The sequence below is a fragment of the Bos taurus genome, chromosome 14 (assembly GCF_002263795.3).
Source record: "Bos taurus isolate L1 Dominette 01449 registration number 42190680 breed Hereford chromosome 14, ARS-UCD2.0, whole genome shotgun sequence".
NCBI classification, from domain to species: domain Eukaryota; kingdom Metazoa; phylum Chordata; class Mammalia; order Artiodactyla; family Bovidae; genus Bos; species Bos taurus.
In genome coordinates, this window is record NC_037341.1 from 31,670,328 (window position 1) to 31,692,247 (window position 21,920).

General features: G+C 39.7%; 1 protein-coding gene and 1 long non-coding RNA gene across 3 annotated transcripts in view; one reads left to right on the forward strand and one right to left on the reverse strand.

The window, feature by feature from the left end:
* The window catches only part of CPA6 (carboxypeptidase A6), a 294,891-nt gene that overhangs the window by 135,863 nt on the left and 137,108 nt on the right, over positions 1–21,920 (reverse strand). The window lies entirely within an intron of this gene.
* Positions 1–21,920, forward strand: part of LOC112449514 (uncharacterized) — a 157,220-nt gene that overhangs the window by 133,452 nt on the left and 1,848 nt on the right. The gene's annotated exons all lie outside the window — the stretch shown is intronic.

Here is a 21,920-nt window from a genome sequence, read left to right on the forward strand (position 1 = left end):
AAAGACTGATGTTGGGATGTTGTAATTATTGGGACTTGTACAAGGAAGCTTCAGGTATGTTAGCCTGGAATGTGGTAGTTTTATAAGGTTTGAAACATTTCTTTAGCTTATTTCAAAATTTCTGTAAGCCTGTTATTTATTTTGCTATTTGCAATTTTAGTTTTTTGTAGTGAGAACATTTAAGATCTATCCTTTTAGCAAACTACTGAAATAGTGTCTATCAAATCTTTAAAAAATGAAAAAGTCTATTTTTAAAAAAATAGATCTGATCAAAACTCCTCCACAAATAGTTCTAGGCAGCACAGTGCCCTCACTTTTAGAAGGAATTTGTGTGAATGAAATGATAGGTTTTCTAATGAATGAAATACCTTGTTGAGAGAAAGCTTCACAGAAGGAAAAGGGAATATAGACAGACATTTAATATCAAAGCAAGGGCGTAGTTTATAGAAAATCAGATCTTTCATGGGGTGTGGGTGAGAGTTTTTCTAAACTTTTTCTGATCCTCAAATGTACCTTGTGAGATCTTTCAGGAGTTTGAGGGGCCATTTAATCATTTTTATGTTTCTTGCAATGAGGCTGAGACAGAGTTGTCAAGTTTTAAAAATATTTTTGCTGCAAAAGAATACACCAAGCCAAACATAGCGCTTAAAGAATTATTACAATGTGAAAAATCCATGTAACCATACCTACGTTAAGAAACAAAACCTCAGTAGCATCCTAGGACCCCTAATGAAGACCCTTCCCCCAATTTTTATAGGAGTCACTTTTTTGTTGTTGTTCATTTCAGTTTTAATCATCTAACAAGACAATTCTTTCTAATTGTCTCACCTATTGTGTGGTCAAGTCCTTCAATATAGCTATTCTCTTCCTCTCTGCAGAACCCCTGCTTGACCAGTCCCCACTTCACTCACACAATTATCCAACCCTCTTATTATAGGACTTAATAGGTAACTGCCTAAATGCTTGTACCGAGCCCTAGTGGCTAATTGTCCTGGTAATTGATGAGCCAACTTAACATCCATTCCCCTTATAAAAAGGGGCTTCCCTGGTAGCTCAGACAGTAAAGAATCTGCCTGCAATGCAGAAGACCCAGGTTTGATCCCTGGGTCAAGAATACACCTGGAGAAGGAAATGGTAACCCACTCCAGTATTTTTGACTGGAAAATTCCATGGACAGAGGAGCCTGGCTGGCTATAATCCATAGGGTTGCAAAGAGTTGGACACAACTGAGCAACTAACACCCCCCATATAAATGGTAGTCTCCTTCTCCAAAGATTGTGGTTATGTCCTGCCTGCCATTCATGGTGGGGTGTCGCTCCAAGACCTTTATTTGGACATGAAGATCCCAGGTCCAGTAAATTCCTGCTATCTCTGTCACTGTCTCTGGGCTCTTTCTTTGGTCTGGAGGCTGGGCCTATGGGGTATAGCCCCAGACCTATTCCTTGATGCTGTTTTTCAATATTCTTGTCATTTCTGGGATTAATTTTTTGTTTGTATGCTTGTTCTATTTTTTCTCTTCATTAGTTTGGAAGTTACACCTTCCCCTAAAGAACAGCCTCCAACATTTCCTTTAGTGAGTGTTGCTGATGAAGTCTTCCAATTTTGTCTGACATACTCCATCTTCATTCTCAGAAGATATCTTTTGCTGGGTTTGCACTTAAAGGTTGGCATTGATAAAGATAATTTATTATACAGGACCCACAAAATGGAGGCTGTCCCAGTGGCCTGACCCACATCACAAGTCTAGACTAAGTCAGCCCATACTCACTGGAAACACCTGTCAAGGAAAGCTAACATGATACTAATCATGGTCCTCTAACTAAGCTCTAGCTAGGTTACCTTTGTTGTTTAGCTACTGGGTTGTGTCTGACTCTTTGTGTCCCCATGGACTGTATAGCCTGCCAGGCTCTTCTGTTCATGGGATTTCTCAGACAAGAATACTGGATTGGGTTGCCATTTTCCTCTCAAGGGTATCTTCCCAACCCAGGGATTGAACCCACATCTGTATTGGTAGACAGATTCGTTACCACTGAGCCACCAAGGAAGCCCTAGGTTACCTTACCCTGGAAAACAGGACCTACTAGCCTTGTAAAGAAATCCCTGACCTCCTAGTCAGTCGTGCCCATTGACACATTGCCTTTTTATTGTAAAACTTGCTGTTATCCAAAATTACTGGGCAGAGCACTCCACTGCCTGCGAGGCAATGTATTTCTCCAATTCATGCCTTGTTTTTCCTTGAATAAAAGACATCAACATTTTATTACATTGCTTTAGTTTTGTCATATGACAGAATCTTATTGTTATAGTTATTATTTTGCAATTTAAAGCTGTTATCCCACTGACTTCTGGCTTCCAATTGCTTCTACTGAGAAATTAAGCAATTTCTCAAGCAGGCACACCTTGTTTCATTGTGCTTCAGTTCTCTTTTTTTAAACAAAGTAAAGGCTGTGGCAACACTGCACTGAGCAAGTCTGTCTGTGCCATTTCCCAGCCAGCGTTTTCTTACTTTGTGTCTGCATGTGACATTTTGGTAATTCTTTCAGTATCTCAGGCTGTTTTCATTATTATTTGTTACAGTGATCTGTGATCAGTGATCTTTGATATTACTATCCTAACTGTGTTTTTTAAAATTAAGGTATATATTTTAAAAACAGTGATATCACACACTTAATAGACTGCTGTATACTGTAAACATAACTATTATATGCACTGGGAAACCAAAAAATTAGTGTGATTCATTTTATTGTGATATTCGCTTTATTGATAGTCTCAAACTGAACCCACAATGCCTCCACGGTATGCCTCTATTAGGGCTTCCCTGGTTGCTCAGATGGTAAACCATCTGTCTCCAGTGCAGTAGACCTGAGTTCGATACCTGGGTCAGGAAGATCCCCTGGAGAAGGCAATGGCAACCCACTCCAGTATTCCTGCCTGGAGAATTCCATGGACAGAGGAGCCTGGCAGGCTGAAGTCCATGGGGTCGCAAAGAGTCCGACACGACTGAGTGACTTTCACATTCACAGGACTATTGTAAAGTATTATTTACCATTATTAATATCACACTTGAGTGGGTTATGGGATCTGTTGAAAATCATCTTCAACAAAAGTTGTGTCTGAGTTAGTAATACGCCATTTTACCTTGTGGAGGTACCCTTTTTAAACTGAAGTAATATTATATTAATTTCAGGTGATTTAATAGTGATTCAATATTTTTATAGATGATACTCCATTTAAAATGATCATAAAATAATGGTTATGTTCCCCTGTACTGTATAATATATCCTTGTAGCTTATTTATTTTATACATAGTGGTTGTATCTCTTTAATATAAATTTATTTATTTTAATTGGGGGTTAATTACTTTACAATATTGTATTGGTTTTGCCAAACATCAACATGAATCCACCACAGGTATACACATGTTCCCTATCCTGAACCCCCCTCCCTTCAGAATCAAGAGACACATATACCCCAATGTTCATCGCAGCACTGTTTATAATAGCCAGGACATGGAAGCAACCTAGATGTCCATCAACAGATGAATGGATAAGAAAGCTGTGGTACATATACACAATGGAGTATTACTCAGCCATTAAAAATAATACATTTGAATGAGTTCTAATGAGGTGGATGAAATTGGAGCCTATTATACAGAGTGAAGTAAGCCAGAAAGAAAAACACCAATACAGTATACTAACACGTATATATGGAATTTAGAAAGATGGTAACGATAACCCTGTATGCAAGACAGCAAAAGAGACACAGATGTATAGAACAGTAGTTGTATCTCTTAATCTTCTACCCCTATATTACCCCTTCACCTTTCTTTCTCCCTGCTTGTAAACACTAATTTGTTCTCTATATCTGTGGGTCTATTGCTGTTTTGTTATATACATGCATTTAAAGTTTTTTTTTCAGATTCCACATTTAAGTGATAATAGCATAATACCCCGGAGAAGGCAATGGCACCCCACTCCAGTACGCTTGCCTGGAAAATCCCATGGACAGAAGAGCCTGGAAGGCTGCAGTCCATGGGGTCGCTGAGGGTCAGACACGACCGAACGACTTCACTTTCACTTTTCACTTTCATGCATTGGAGAAGGAAATGGCAACCCACTCCAGTGTTCCTGCCTTGAGAATCCCAGGGATGGGGGAGCCTGGTGGGCTGCCGTTTATGGGGTCGCACAGAGTCGGACATGACTGAAGCGACTTAAGCAGCAGCAGCAGCATAATACCCTCTAGGTTCATCCCCGTTATTGAAAATAACAGTTTCATTCTTTTTTATAGCTGAAAAGTATTCTCTTGTATGTATGTATGTATGTGTATATATATGTGTGTGTGTGTGTGTGACATCTTCTTCATCCATTCATCTCTTGATGGATGTGGTGCATGCATGCTCAGTTGCTCAGTCATGTCTGCTTCTTTGTGACCCCATGGACTGTAGCCCACCAGGGTCCTCTGTCCAGGAGATTTCCCAGGCAAGAATACTGGAGTGGGTTGCCATTCCCTTCTCTAGGGGGCCTTCCTGACTCAGAGATTGAACCCATGTCTCTTATGTCTCTGCATTAGCAGGTGGATTCTTTACCACTAGCACCACCCAAGAAGTCATGTTCAGTTCAGTTCAGTCACTCAGTCGTGTCCAACTCTTTGCGACCCCATGAATCGCAGCACGCCAGGCCTCCCTGTCCATCACCAACTCTCAGAGTTCACTCAGACTCACGTCCATCGAGTCAGTGATGCCATCCAGCCATCTCATCCTCTGTCATCCCCTTTTCCTCCTGCCCCCAATCCCTCCCAGCATCAGAGTCTTTTCCAATGAGTCAACTCTTCGCATGAGGTGGCCAAAGTATTGGAGTTTCAGCTTTAGTATCATTCCTTCCAAAGAACACCCAGGACTGATCTCCTTCAGAATGGACTGGTTGGATCTCCTTGCGGTCCAAGGGACTCTCAAGAGTCTTCTCCAACACCACAGTTCAAAAGCATCAATTCTTCGGTGCTCAGCTTTCTTCACAGTCCAACTCTCACATTCATATGTGACTACTGGAAAAACCATAGCCTTGACTAGATGGACCTTTGTTGGCAAAGTAATGTCTTTGCCAACAAAGTAACAACTTTGTTGGCAAAGAAGTCATGTAGATTACTTCTATATCTTGGCAACTGTAAATAATGTTGCTATAAATATTGGGGTGCATGTATCTTTTCAAATTAGTGTTTTTTTCATCTATAGACCCAGGAGTGAAATTGTTGGGTCATATGGTAGTTCTTTAGTTTTTGAGAAGCTTCCATACTGTTTTCCATAGTGACTGTACCAATTTAGAATCTCACCATGGATGCACAAGGGCTCAATGGTTCCCTTTTCTGTATAAAAGGCTCTTAAGTTTAATTATGTCCTATTTATTTATCTTTGCCTTTATTTCTTTTGCCCTAGGAGACAGATTAAAAAAATTATTGCTATGATTTGTGTCAAATAGTGTTCTGCCCATGTTCTATTCTAGGAGTTTTATGGTTTCAGCTCTTACATTTAGGTCTTTAATTCATTTTCAGTTTATTTTAAAAATTCTTAGTATCTAACTCAAATGGTGTCAAGGAATATTTGGTATTATAAACGTTTAAGTGAGAGGCAGTTTTTATGCCATATGAACTTCTAGCAATACCAATATAGACATGTTTTAATCTTTCCTCTTTAATATAACCACAAGAAGGTTTCCTCAATAGCCTTATTTTGTAAGAACAAAGATTTTCAAGAGAAGGCCTTGAATGAATAGTAAACTTTTGTTGATATTACAGTATTAATCAAGTATTTTTACATTACTTATCAAGGTCTGATACTTTAGAGCTTTGTCAAACACTAGTTTCTGCGTAAAACAGGAAGGCTCTGGGGGCATACCTGTCCATACGTGTGTATAATAAAATCTTGAGAATTTCCTGTAATTGTAAATGGAGAGAGCTATTACAAGATATCTGTAACATAATTTATGGTTGAGTGCAAGTCCACATTTGGAATATTAGACATTTTGATTATATCTCTGCAAATGCTATATACATAATGTATAGTATACAGCAGGCTAGCTCTGTTGGAACATGCAACATACATTTAAACATCTCATAAAAACAACTTCTCACTTGGCAGAACTTCACTGCAATTCAGCTTGTAATATCACAAATCCTAACCCATGCATATTTTAAAATGCCTACCCTGTACTACAGATACATACTTTAAATACCATATATGAAATAGTATTTTCTACTTTTCACTAGATTCAGGCGTCCACATTTCCCTGAAAGTGACCACATTACAGTATAAGAGGCTCCAATATATTGTTCAGAATCTTCAATAGTACTAGAAATGTTTTCTATCAGATATTTATTGAAACAACTTGTTAGCTTGTTAAGGTTTAGAAATCTGACACACAAAATTGTTTCAGCAAAGCTATGTTCATAGAATTTATGCTTTTGAACTGTGGTGCTGGAGAAGACTCTTGAGAGTCCCTTGGACTGAAAGATCAAACCAGTCTATCTTATAGGAAATCAACCCTGAATATTTATTGGAAGTACTGAAGCTGAAGCTCCAATACTTTGGCCACCTGATGTCAAGAGCCGACTCACTGGAAAAGACCCTGATGCTGGGAAAGACTGAGGGCAGGAGGAGAAGGGGTGACAGAGGATGAGATGGTTGGATGGCATCATTGATTCAATGGACATGAGGTTGAGCAAACTCCTCGAGATAGTGAAGGACAGGGAAGCCTGGCATGCTGCAGTCCACGGGGTTGCAAAGAGTCAGACACGACTGAGCGACTGAACAACAATGGTCACAGTGCATGGGGTAGAGCTGTACTTATAAGCAATTTTACCTCAAGTTAAAATTTTTCAAAAACTTTTTTTTGAAAATAAGTACACAAGTTATTTTAAGTGTGTGGGCCTGTGGAAACATAAGATAGCCTTTGATGTATCAAGTATTTCCTTTAAGAATTGGGAACTCATTATTTAGTCTATATATAATTTGACTGAACACTATGTTGCCATGGATGTAGAGAAATAGAAATTCTTAGACATTTCTGGTGGGAGTGTGAATTGATAAATTCTCAGTGAACAATTTGAAAAATATCTATAAATGAAAGTATATATGCTCTTTGACCTAGTAATTCCATTTCTGAGAAATTATCCTACTGGTAAATGTGGGAAATGAATTTCCTATCAGGTCCTTCATTGTGACAATGTTCATAATAGCACAGTATTGGAATCAATCTTAACATCATCTGTGAAAGACTGGTTAAAGACAGTTTGGTATGTTGACACAATGAAAACTACAGAGCTACAAAAAAAGAATATGGGAGCATTTTTTATTTTGTTATGGAATGATTGCTAAGATATCTTAAGTGAAGAAAGTGCCTAGTAGAACAATGTGTATAGGTCTGTTATAATTTATGGAATATCTTTATCTATCCCTTCCCCTGCTACCTCCCTTCCTGGATTTGTGTTGAATATCTCTGTAAGAAACTGCTAACACTGGTTGCCTCTGTGGGAAGAACCTTATGGTAAGAGAGGTAGGAGAGGATTTATTTTCATTGTGTCTCCTCTAAATATTTTGAATTTTGAACACTATATGTATTGTGTTTTACATTAAAAAAAATCCAACTTCTAATGAACATTTGAACCCTACATATGTCACAACAAAGAAGAATTCATCGTGTACTGAGACCTAGTACTCTGAAGCTATAACTGCCCATAAAACAGAACAAAGCTGGTATCTTCTAAAAAGCTTTTACTTGCCTTCATCTCATCAAATCCAACATGGAGGCATAGACTATGACACTCCATTGCGAGACCTTAGTGAAATAGAAATAACAGCAAAACTGGAACATAACCACCCAACTCAGGGGGAGGTAGAATGAGTCAGATCAACTGCATATTAGGAAAGTATGGCTCCATTTCTGCTTCAAGAGTAACCATGACTCACAGTAGAAAATGAGATAAAGCCCATCACACATACCACTTGTCACTTCTTTACCTGCTTGGGAACTGTGATAATTAAACCAACTAACATTCTATAAAGAGTTTGGAATCCCTTGATAGCAAAGTGTTATATAAGAATTATATACTCTCATGAAGTTCATATAAGAATTTTATAAGCTTTCTAGTCTTTAAAAAAATAAAATTAATGTTCTCATTATAAGCAAGAAATTAAATGTGACCCAAAATGGATCTCTGTGTTTCTGTCCTAGAAAAGAGGTAAGTTTCTATTTTAGAGGTTTGGTCTGAGTTTTGTCTATTATATCCTCATACAAAATACTTTTATTTCCAAGGATCATTCTCTTTCTACGAAATATCCTTCTGTATGTACAAGAACTGCATTCCTTAAATGTTTGCGTTTAAGTACAGAGGCTCACTTTGAGCTTGCAATTATATGCAGGTACTCTTTACCTCCCAGGCAGAGATGGGTGCAGGATTTGTCCCTGAGCTGTTTTAATTTTAGCAATTATTCTTACAAAATTCCTTGAGAAGAAACATTTAGAAATCCATTCAAATTTAAACTACAAACTTATTTATTCTTGAAAGAGTTTTTCCTGTACTTTAACATACTTCTTTCAGGATTATGGTTTTCCAAGAGGAATGAGGTTGTTATTAAAAGAAAGAAAGCCTCTGTCAGTTTCAAAATGGATCCTGAATGAAACTGACAGCTGCTAAAGCATGTCCATGAATTTTTGTTAAACAGCATTAAATAAATAATTAGAGATTCTTTGAAGAGTATTGGAAACATTCAGATCTGTAGTCAGTATTTACTAAGTTTCCTTTCAGACAATCTGGAGTTACTGGTGGTGTATATTCAGTGAGACTGTCTGCAAATGATTCCCAGGCAAGTGAGATTTTTTCCCTCTACCCTTTTTCCTTTGAGAATAAGCAAGGACTTGAATCGCTAAGCATTATCTTCTCTCTAAAGCCTTCCTGTTAACCTCAGATTAAATTGAACCTAAATTCTGTAATTGCTTTGTTTTGCTCTGCTTTTGCCTTCACACTGTCTTATTGTAAGTCTGTCTCTTTTTGCCTATATACCATTCTGTCCCCTTGACTCAAGTTAAGCCTGTGGGTGTCCTTAACATTTTTCATCCTTTGTATTAACAAACATAGTATACATCTTTAAAAACGCGTGTCCTTTTTATATGTGTATGTACTCTGTCACTTAGTCCTGGCTGACTCTGTGACCTCATGGACAACAGCCTGCCCGGCTCCTCTGTCCATGGATTTCCCAGGCACAAATACTGGGATGGGTTGCCATTTCCTCCTTCAGGGGATCTTCCCAACCCAGGGATCAAACCCATGTCTCCTCCATTGGCAGGCAAATTCTTTCCCAGTGAGCCACCTGGGAAGAACATTCTTTGTATATGAGGCAGGGAAAGGTAGTATTTGTGTGGAATGGGTGTATAAACAGCAGTTTGGTTGGAAAGGGTAAAAGGATGTTGAGAAATGTCAATCATCAATATCAAAATACATGGAGAGGTGATGGAGGTTGTGTGGTTAAGGAAAAGAGAGCTACAATTTATTAACCTTAGGTTATTCTTATTAAGTTGGGTGTGTCATTCTCCTATACTCACAAGTGAATGAGAACACGTGTAAGAAAACAAGAATGTGGGAACAGATTGTACAAGAGAATAACAGAGTTCTTCATGGGCTCAAGGAGAATGCATGCATCTAGTCGTGGCAGTTGGCAAAAGCTTCTCATGAGTTAGCATCCAGGATGGTCCTTTTGACAGGTAAATATGAAAGGGGTGGGTATTCCCAAAGGTGTAGGAGTAAAACTCACCCTTACTTCCTTTAAACCTTTGCTCAAAGGCCATCTTTTTAATGATATCTTTCTGACCATTCTATTTAAAATTTGGGCTTTACTTTTGCCCAACAAATATGACCATTTGATATTAATATTTTTTTAAACATTTTTTTGGATCAGGTCTATGATATTTTGGGCTATCTCTCAGAAACTAGATTCCGTAACCAAATCCTGAATCTAAACATAATTCTCAAATCTTATTATAATTTTTGGCTTCCTAGTCCTGGTCACTGTCCCCGCTCCCTAACTCAATGGGAGCCACTTTGAGGGTATTGGAAAAAGTAGGCTGAAGTGGAAAGGTAGAAAAAGAACTCGATCTAAGTCACTTTGCAGGAACTTCCCTGGCAGTCCAGTGGTTAAGACTTGGCCTTCCAATGCAGGGGGTGGAGGTCTGATCCCAGGGCAGGGACTAAGATCCCACTGCCTTGGGGCCAAAAAAAACAAAACATAAAACAGAAGTGATACTGTAACAAATTCAATAAAGACTTTAAAAATGGTCCACATTAAAAAAAAAAAAAAAAAACCTTTAAAAAAAAGTCACTTTGCAAATCTGAGAAATCTTAATGAACCCTTTTTTCTGAAAAGCTCTTTCAGTTTTATTTTCCTCTGTTTAGAATTTAGAAGCATTTTTCTTGCCTTTTTATTCCCCCAATTCCTTTTCATTTCTGTTTGTAAACTGGTCAGTTCCTGCCTGAATTCAGCTCCTTGTGATACCTTTCTGTAAACAAAGAAAAGAACCAATGCATGTTAATATTCTGGATATTTGCAACTACTTTCCTTAGAGCTATAGGATCAATGTAAAAGTCACTCAGTTGTGTCCAACTCTTTGCCACCCCATGGATGGTAGGCTGCCAGGCTTCTCTGTCCTGGGATTTCCCAGGTAAGAATACTGGAGCGGGTTGCCATTCCTTTCTCCAGGGAAACTTCCCGACCCAGGGATCGAACCCAGGTCTCCTGCATTGCAGGCAGATTCTTTACTGTCTGAGCCACCAGGGAAGCTGGATCAATAAGTACTTTTTTGGGGACAGCCTTCCAAGTTTAGCTGCTAGTTTAAATGTTATTGTATAACATTGGTCTTTCTCTCTCCAGATGGTGATGTCTAGGTTCCTTCCATCTACTGCCCAGTTGCTAAGCTAATGCCATATATTTTTGTTTAAGATAGCACTCTGTTGTACCACCTTCAGTATTAGCTGTGATGATGCTGAAGGGCAGAATATACAACCCAGGGTGGTCTGGCTAAGACTCCATGTTCCCAGTGCAAGGGGCCAGGGTTTGATCCCTGGTCAGGGAACTAGATCCCACATGCCACAACTAAGACCCAGTGCAGCCAAATAATTGAATAACTATTTAAAAAAGAATATGCCATCCCAAAATATGAGGAGTTCAGGACAAGCCACTTTCAGGGGTGCTGCTTTGGTATTTTGATTATTTTAAGCCTTAAGCACTTGAAAACAGCAAATGCAGGGAGAAACTTTTTTATTTTCCTTATCTGCCTAAAAATATTAACACATTCTCTAAAAAAAAACATTCCTGTCAACAGTCATAACTCTCTTCCCTAGGAGTTTCCTCAACCAGGGAAGACTGACTCTTATCATAAGAGAGGAGACTAGAAACTGAAGGACAGTCAGCCTTGCACCCTAATAGGCACATCAACTTACAGACGTTTAATTCTACATTGCTTGTTAGTGATAAACTCATGTTTCACTATGGTCTTTGATTTTTTTCCCTTATGTGTGATATAGTCTAAAAGTTTGTAAGCATACTCTGCATTTGTCCTTAAGATAACTCTGGCTTTGTGTTTCTGAGTGCTCAGTTGCTCAGTCATGTCCGACTCTGTGCAACCCCATGGACTGTTGCCTGCCAGGCTCCTCTGTCCATGGAACTTTCCAGGCAAGAAAATTGGAGTAGGTTGCCACTTCCCACTCCAGGGGATCTTCCTGACCCAGGATCGAAATTACATCTCTTGAGTTTCCTGCATTGGTAGGCAGATTCTTTACCATCTACTATTTAATTACAGTTATCTGGAATTCTGATTATAATCCCAGCTTCCTGGACATTTTCTGGAGACCATAAGCATAGGTTTGATGAAGAGAATGAGGCTAGATATTATTGGTCAGAGAATTAACTTTTACGGCTATGTTTCTTACATTCCTTATCTGAGATGGAATCTACTTATAATTGTATGATATAGATGTCATTTGTATAATTTATGGAGAAATAAATTATCCTAGGTAATATCCTTAGTCCTGTGAAAGTCAACCTTTAGTATACATCATTTATCTTGATCAACTCTGATCAATTGATCTCTTGACCATTAAGGGCTCTGATACTCTTAAAAGAGATCAGGTGACCCCAAGAGATTGTTATGCCAAAATTAGTGTTTGTTTCATAGTCTATAAATTGTTTTGCCTGATATTTTTGAAATACATATAATAAATAAGATCTGTGATACGTAGAGTCAACTTCACATTTGCTAAAATAGAAAGACCTCATTTGCTGCCACTATTTCTCCTCCGGTCTCTTAGCTGCTTCTCCCTTATTCACATAGTCATAGTAGAAAAATAATTTTTTAATGTTTGATGTCAATTATTTAGATATACTAAAATAAAATGTGCTGCCATGGTTTGAACACATTATTAATCAATAAATAAAGAAGCAGGCTTGTTGCTGGGGATGGCAGGAGAGATGGATCACTGGCCAGGCCGTCAGCGCTTCTGGATAATATTGTGAAGGGAGCCAGGTTGGTCCGTGGCAAGCCCCCAGTTCCTTCCATCCAGACTCCTCCTTTTAGCACATCCATATCTCGGTGTTCTTTCGTGCTCTCAGCTGGCCGCTCGAATAATCTCAGCAAAAGTTTTTTTCCAAACCTGATCAAGATTTCAGATGAAACCTCCTGAAATCATGTTCAAAAGGAACTCCTTTAAATTAAAAAAGTCTTTTGTGAAATGGATGCAGGATGACTCCATTTTTTTTTTTTCATCTAAAAACTGGGATAATAATCCCAATCTTTAAATTGCAGCGATTACATGATAAATATTTGATACTTAGAATGTTTGGCACATAGTAAGTGAAGAACTGTTAAATCCCTTCTCTCTCTTTTTTTGGTGGGTGGAGGGATTCAAAGTCATCCTTTAATACGGCTTCCCTGGTGGCTCAGATGGTAAAGACTCTGCCTGCAGTGAAGGAGACCTGGGTTCAATTCTTGGGTTGGGAAGATCCCCTGGAGAAGGAAATGGCAACCCCCTCCAGTATTCTTGCCTGGAAAATCCCATAGACAGAGGAGCCTGACAGGTTACAGTACATGGGGTCACAAAGAGTCAGACACAACTGAGTAACTAACATTTTAATAGCTACTCCCTGCCATGACCTTTTTACTTCTATTTCTCTTCAGATGATAAGGTTAGTGAGAATAAAGACCTTAATTTATCTTGTTAACTACCATATCTCTGGAGCTAAAGCAAAGGTGCTGTGTTATGAATATACTGCCTTTTAACTGCAAGTCCACCCTCTTTTTGTCCTGCTTTGTGATACTCAAGCTGGGCCCTGCAAACATGTCTCCTCTGATGGCTGGTCAGTGCAGGCTTTGTCAGGAGAGGGCTGCAGAGATACAGCAGAGGAAGGAGCCTCTTCTGGTTCCCACGTGCTTTCTTCCCTCCCATGCTTTCGGTGGCATATGTGAGTTGTGTCTGTGTGTGTGTGTGTATGTTGCTCAGTTGTGTCCGACTATTTGTGACCCCATGGACTGCAGCCTGCCAAGCTCCTCTGTCCATGTGTTTTCCAGGCAAGAATACTGGAGTGGGTTGCCATTTCCTTCTCCAGGGGATCTTCCCAACCCGAGGACTGAAGCCAGTTCTGCACTGCAGGCAGATTCTTTACTGAGCCACCCAACTTGACTCATGTGAGTCTGAGTTGCACTTACTCTGTCGGGTTTTTGGACCCCACAGCTAACAGTTTCCTTTGGACCAGCTCTGGCCTGCAGGTATCCTGGCTCATTTCTCCACCCGTCGGTGAGCCACTGACTCCAGGGAGGACTGAATCTCTGCCTTGGGGTTGAGGATGGTGAAAAACACTGTCAAGTTCTTAGTCCCTTCGTCGGTTTCCTTCCTATCCCAGGGGTAGAGAGCCCAAGTGCAGTACTCTCTGCCCTTGTATTTGCTCTCTTATGCCTTTTAGTAGTTAGTCATCCTTTACTAAGTTAATACTATTGGGTTGGCCAAAAATCTCCTTTGGATTTTCCCATAACATCTGATAGAATGAACATTTTGGCCAACACAATACTTTACATAAAATTTTTCTGTTCAAATTATTAGTGTGGTTTCTGACTGGACCTTGGCTGATCTTGTTGACTAAACCAATGGACTGTCTATTTTAAGCCAGACTCCTGATGTGGTGACTGAGGTTTTAGGACAAGGAAGGGTGGGACTACTGAATGAGAGAAGAACACATCCTGCCCTTCTGTTGTTTATCCTTGCATCTAGTCACTCCTTCCTGAGAGCCCAGGGCTTGCTCCCTCATCGGATCACCGCCAGGCTCAGACTTGTCCACCAACACAGAGATATCTTTTGCCTGTGATCCCAACGTTCTCTCTCTAAGGGGTGAACAAACAAGACATGTGACTTCTTAAAGATCACTGAGCCCTGCACTGGGTCAATATCTTCTCCTTGTGAGAATATGATTGTGCCCTCTGAACCATCTCCTTTCTTCTTTCTCAAAAATCTGAGGCTGAGTCTCCGCCCAGATCACAGTCCACTTTCAAAATGTGACTAAAATGTGAGAGAACAGAAGAACACTCATGATCAGATAGCCTCAAAGCAAATGCAATTATCAGGAAAAGATCTAAGAGATATATCTGTGGGACCATGGGAATTTCAATCACTCCACAGTTACACAGCTATGAAAACAAAATGGTAGAAAACAGGAAATGTCTTTAATCAACTCAAATCTTTGTGGCTGATGAATATGCAGAAGCTGCTCTGAATTTCTTTAGGGCACAGAGAACTGCCACATAGGCATCCCTAATAACTGTTTTTAGGTTATAAGAAAGGCATGGATTTGTTCATCAAGCTCATCAAGGATGTCAGCACCTTAAAGAGATACAGACACTTTTGATTAAACAGAACAAATAGACTCCGAGAACACCTGAAACCTGATTTTCAAATTGAAGTATTTCTGGCTATTACCATTATTGCAGTCACTGAGTGAGTCAACGCCTGAAGGCAAAATTCTAACGTGACCTGAGACTCTAGCAGAAAGTGGCAGAACTTAAAGATGATTCTCTCAGAAAACTTACATCAAGCTTTTAGAGACATCCTACTTCCTTCATCAAACTTCCTTTGTAACTGAAGAGACAGATAATTTCCTTTACCTCACACCTTTGCCTATTTCTTGATACTCCCTTTAACCCATCATTCTATCCAAAAGATGATCTATGATGATAATCTTTTGGATCCTGTTTAAAATATATGCAGTCATACTTATGTTCTTAATTAGAATCCAAGTTAGAGTTGCTTGCATTATAATCATAGGCAAGTAGATGAATGAATGACATCTGTTTATTCCTACAAGGTTTGTTGAGTGTTTACTACAACCAAGTATTAGGGAGTGTCAGACATTGATTCCACCCAAAGAAGAATGGCAAGTACTCTCTGCTCTCAGAAGGTTCTCAGTCTACTGAGGGAGACACAGCATGTCAAAAATAACTGAAGTATACAAATATATTAATACATGTGCCAGCTATGGGGTAACCCAAGTGTGCAAATAATCAACTTTTTCTAAAATGTCCTACATTACAGGTTAGGAAGTAGGGGCACAGATAAATCAGATAATTTGCTGACACATACAACACGAAAGGGGCTTCCCAGATGGCTCAGTGGTAAAGAAACTGTCTGCTGATGCAGGAGATGCAGGAGACATCGGTTCAGTCCCTGGGTCGGGAAGATCCCCTGGAGAAGGAAATGGCAACCTGCTCCAGTATTCTTGCCTGGGAAATCTCATGGACAGAGGAGCCGGGTGGGCTACAGTCCATGGGGTCACAGAGTCGGACATGACTGAGCATGCGCACATACAACATGAAAGAGCCTAGATATGAACCCAGGAAGTCTATCTCCAAGGGTTATACTCTCATTCATCACCATGCTAACTGCTTTCCCCAACTGACCTGTATAAGACCTCACATGGTTAAATATTTAATACATGTGTTTGGATGGTCATGGTCCACTCCTTTGAGTCACTGGTACTCATTTATATGCTGGTGCCCATTTCTTTAAAATGGGGTTCCGTCTTTCTCACTGAAAATGATCTCTAAAACCATGTAAGGCAGGGGAAATCACTCGACATTTATGTAACTAGAGAAAAAAATATACTAGAAAACAGGAAACTTTTAAAACCAAGCAAAGTCTTTGTGGCTGATGAATAGGCTATTGTAAGTTCATGGGTCTAGGAAATGGCACCAAAGTGTAGTCTATACATTTGGTTGGAAAGCTCTCAGCCACTAAGAAGCTTCATCTCTGCCCTTAAAAAGGAACTACATCTATTCCCACATCCTTGATCCCATGTTCATGTTCTTTAAAAGCAGAAATAAATTCACATTTGACAAAGCAAAAATCACACCCTTCAATTCTTATTATTTTGGGGGTGAAATTATAAGAATAAATACAAAGGGTGATTTACAAAGGACAGGAAAAAAAAGTGAAGCCCAAAAGGTGGGTCTGGAAGGAGTAATGGTCTCTTGTATGTTTTGGCTGGGCTGCGTTCCTAGGAGTGCGTGCCTGGCTATGCACTTCTTTAGCACCAATGGAAGACTCACTTATTTCTCTCCCGTCAATGCCTCCCTGTGTGTGTGTGTGCTTAGATACTCAGTCGTGCCCAACTTCTGTGACCCCACAGACTGGAGCCTGCCAGGCTCCTCTGTCCATGGGATTCTCCAGGGAAGAATACTGGAGTGGTTGCCATTTTCTTCTCCAACCAGGATCTTCCCAACCCAGGAGTTAAACGCACTGACTGAAATTCAGGGATCTACTAAATTGCAGATCTGTAAGCAACTCGTTGCACTGGGGATGGACTGGGGGAGGGAAGATGTTGGTTAAGTACAAAGTGACATAGATGCCCAGATATACTGTCTGTAGAGGGTCAGAATTCAAGGAGAACCCTAAGTGTTAGCCTAATCTTCAGAGGTGTGTGATGTTTATGAGTAGGACAAAGAGGAGAAGAGCATTCTAGATAAGAGGAATAGCTTAGAAAAAGCCCCTCAGAGAGAAATGACAGGTCAGTACAGCAAGGGTTCTGAGCACTGAGCCAAGGACAAAATGGATGATGAGAAATGCTTAAGAGGCAGGCCGGGTGGGGTTTTCAAGGGATCTGTGTGTCAGGCCAAAGATTTTGAAGTTTATACCCTTGGCCAGTGCTTGATTCTCCTTACCACCTGTGAAGGCACCTAAGGAACTTTTCAAAACACTCTAATAACCAAGGTTCATCTGGAATTTGAGCCTTGGTTATCAGAATTGAATCTGAACTTCTGGCAGGTGTGGGGGCCAGATACCAGCTTTCAAGAAGACTCAGTGTACAGCCTGGACTAGAAATACTGCTACTGACCATGAGTTGTTGTTCAGTTGCTCAGTCTTGTCTGACTCTTTGCGACCCCATAAACTGCAGCATGCCAGACTTCCCTGTCCATCACCAACTCCCAGAGTTTGCTCAGACTCATGTCCATTGAGTCAGTGATGCCATCTAACCATCTCATCCTCTGTCACCCTGTTCTCCTCCTCAATCTTTCCCAGCATCAGGGTCTTTTCCAGTTTTGACAATGGGGAACACTTCAAAAGCTTTAAGTAGAGATATGACATGGTCAGTCTTCAAAAGCTTTAAGTAGAGATATGACATGGTCAGTTTTCAGTTCAGAAAGATCACCTTGACTACACTATCGGGAACAAATTGAAGTCATAAGTGAGTGATGGGAAGGCAGTTTGGGAGATGAGTGCAAACCAGGCTAGAGACCATAAGGCCAGAATCAAGGTAGTGGCAGCGAGACTATAGACAAGGTAGGGGCTGTCATCTTTCACTTCATATTTGGTGCAGACTGGAAAGGATATGTATGTGTGGGGTCTGAGGTTGCTTATAAAAATGACCACACATTTTTCTCATGTCTGTATTCACACCTTACATGCATACATCACTTCAGTCATGTCCGACTCTGTGATCCCATGAATTGTAACCCACCAGGCTCCTCTGTCCATGGGATTCTCCAGCCAAGAATACTATAGTGGGTTGCCATTCCCTTTCTCCAGGGAATCTTCCCAACCCAGGGATTGAACCTGAGTCTCATATGTCTCCTGCATTTGTAGACAGGTTCTTTACCACTAGCGCCACCCAAAAGCCCACAGTTCACACCTTGAAACCATCTAATCAAGAACTGGAGTCTGTTGTACCTTGAGTCTGGATTGGCCATTTGACTTCCTTTGGCTGATGGAATGTGGAAGAAGTCCTGAGTTTTGAACTGGGTTTAAGAAGATTTGTAAGTTTGCTTTCAGATCCCCATGACATCCAGACTAGCTACCTAGACTAAGAGACACATGGTCCAGATGTCCTGTCATTCCAGCCTACAGCCAATCCCTAGCCATGAGAGTGATGGTAGGTAGATGAATGAGCCCAGTGGAGATCACCTTCTATGGGAGATTGCGCTGGATCTGGCCGCTTGAGCTGTCCAGTTTCAAGCACTTTAGGAATAACGATTACTATCATCCAACAAGAGCAACTACTTTTAAAGTTTAAAAACTCATCTCAGAACAGGTTGTTTAAAGATCAAAACTAAGAAGTCTTACAAACAGAAAAGAAACATGGTAAACTTAAAATACAGTGGTATTCCACCTTCTAAAGTAAGGGAAATAAAAATAAAAATTAACAAATGGAACTTAAACTTAAAAGCTTTTGCAAAGCAAAGGAAACTATAAACAAGATGGAAAGATGATCTTCAGAAAGGGAGAAAATAATTGCAAATGAAGCAAGTGATAAAGGATTAATTTCCAAAATATACAAGCCATTCACACAGTTCAATATCAGAAAAACAACCCAATCAAAAAAGAGACAGAAGACCTAAACAGACATTTCTCCAAAGAAGACTTACAGATGGCCAGTAAACACATGAAAAGATGTTCAACATCACTCATTGTTAGAAAAATGCAAATCAAAACTACAGTGAGGTATCACCTCACACCAGTCAGAATGGCCATCGTCAAAAAATCTACAAAGAATAAGCCCTGGAGAGGATGTGTGCAATCCTCTTGCACCGTTGGTGGAAATGTAAATCGATACAGCCACTATGGAGGACAGTATGGAGATTCCTTTAAAAACTAGGAATAAAACTATCATATCACTCAGCAATCCCACTACTGGGCCTATCCTTGAGGAAATCAGAACTGAAAAAGACACATGTGCTCCAATGTTCATTGCAGCACTATTTAAAATAGCTAGGATGTGGAAACGACCCATATGTCCATCAATGGACAAATGGATAAGGAAGATATGGTACATATATACAATGGAATATTACTCAGCCATAAAAAGAAACAAGTTTGAGTCAGTTGAACTGAGTTGGATGAACCTAGAGCCTGTTATACCCAGTGAAGTAAGTCAGAAAGTAAAACAAATATCATATATTACTGCATTTATATGGAATCTAGAAAAATGGTATTTATGAATCTGTTTGGAGGGCAGCAGTAGATATGCATACATAGAGACAAGACTTGTAGACACAGTGGGGGAAGGAAAGGGTGAGTTCAATTGAGATAGTAGCTTTGAAACATATACATTACCATGTGTAATATAGATAACTAATGGAAAGTTACTCCATAACACAGGGAGCTCAACCCAGTGCTCTGTGACAACCTAGAGAGGTGGGATGGGGGTGGGGCAGGAAGGAGGTTGAAGAGAGAGGGGATACACACACACACACACTTATGACTGATTCACGTTGTTGTACAACAGAAACCAACACAACATTGTAAAGCAAATGTCATCCAATTAAAAATAAATTTAAAAATACAGTGGCATTGGTCCATGGTCATGTTGTCAACTTGAGTAAATTAAATGAAGGAGCAGGGTAATCAGAATAAGAATACTGTAGGATTTTTTTTTTTTTTTTTTTACTTTTGAAAGAATGTTTCCAACGTATTCCTGTCTTTCCCACAGATTGTATTATTTCTCTTAATGTTTCTGTTATTGAGTTTACTAATTACCAATAGCCACACAAAGGGAGGAAAAAACTGCATACCACCTCTGAAATTTGTATTCCTGAAATGTAATCCATAACTGCATTTGAACATCCTGCCTGGATTATAAGAAGCTTTCTTTCAAAAATCATGCCAGAGAAAGCAAAAGCAAAGTTGCTTCATTGCTTTACAAAGCCTTTAACAGAAAAATGTAAATGCTATTTCCTGCCCCAAACATTTTGACAGATTAAAGTTTTGGTCTCTTCTTCACATTTATCTTTCAATATCATTCAAAATGCTTGTGTGTATCATCAGCTAACTTACTGAGTCACTGGCTGTTTGAGGTTATCCTATTAGATTTTTATTGCCAAGTTACCATAAATTTAGTGGTGCAGTTTTTTACTTTACCATTTCTGTAGGTCAGAAGTGGCTTGGCTTTCTGCTTAGGGTGTCACAGGGCTGCAACTAAGGTGCCAGCTTAAAATGCAGTCTCATCTGGGGTTCAGGATCCTCTTACGTTCTCACCAGTTGATGGTAAAATTTACTTCACTGTGGTTGTAGGACTGAGGTCTCTGTTTTCCTTCTAGTCAACTGTCAAAAACTAGAGACCTCCTGCAGTTCCTTGCTACGTGGCGGCTCTCAGCCTAGATGTTTGATTTCCTCCAGGCCAGCAGGAGTCTTTCTGATTTCCTCTTTTTGCAATCATGTGGGGGAAAGCACTCTGTTTTTAAAGTCTTCATCTGATTAGGTCAGGCCCACCTGAGCAATCTCCCTACTTTAAGATCAACTGGCTTGGTACCCTACTTACATTTGCAAAATCCTTTAAAAGCAGTGCCTAGATTAGTGTTTGATGGAATAGCTGGGAGAAGGTGTGTATATACCAGGGCTAAAAATCTTAAAGATCATCTTAGAATTCTGTCTCTCGTAGCAAGGCTTAAGAGATCCTCTAATGGCACAGTTTCTAATGAAACTCAGAACAAGTAACTCCTGCAGCAAGAATTCTATCATTTATCTTCTTCCTTACAAGTTCCCTAATCCATTAAACCGTCCAGTTGGATGTTGGAACTTGCGAGCTCCTAGGGACCACAGGTGTTCTGGACTCCTGTGGGTCCAGCTGCATGACTTGGGCGGGTACCAAGAAGGATTAAAAGAAGAGAGTGGTCAACTAGAGCACAAAGCTGAGGAGGGAGGTCACACCTGGGCAAGGCAGCAGCCAAGTTCACAACTGAGCAGAGAGAAAGGATAAAGCCTGCCTCATATGAAGTGCAGCTTTTTCCCCATGGAAATTTATGACTCTAGATATGTCACTCAAAGAAAACTAATATCTTTGAGGATATGTTTTAGTTGGAAAAAAATGATAAACTTTCAGACACAGGGCAGTTTTTTTATCCTACAGATCTCTGAAGAGAAAATTGGAAACAAACATCATTAGTTTTTCTTTCACCAAGGCTGTGTCAATTCTCTAAGAGAAACTTTGTCTGTGATCTTACATAAAGCCATTTTTGTTTCTTCAGAGCACAGTGAATTTGCAAGGAAATGTAGGCAGACCATGGTGTTCAGACTTTAATTTTACTCACCTGCATACTGTCCCCTCTCCATCATAATTTTATTTAAATCATGGTTATGCTCTTAATTAACAATTTAATTGGTTGGTGCTTTCTCAATCCAGTTCTCTGGAGGCATGGTTTTCTGTTTAACTTTCTTGTTTTAATTCTTCAGCGAAACCATGAAATTTAATTAGGAAAGTAACCAGCTTTGTAACAGCAGTTCTCTGTCTAATTAGCTATGCTCTGACAGTACCTTCTCAGATTCCATTCAGCATTGCACACACACTTTGCATTTGTTCAGGTTTCAAATGAGGCATTGTGAATTTAGCCTAAGCACATATTCCAATT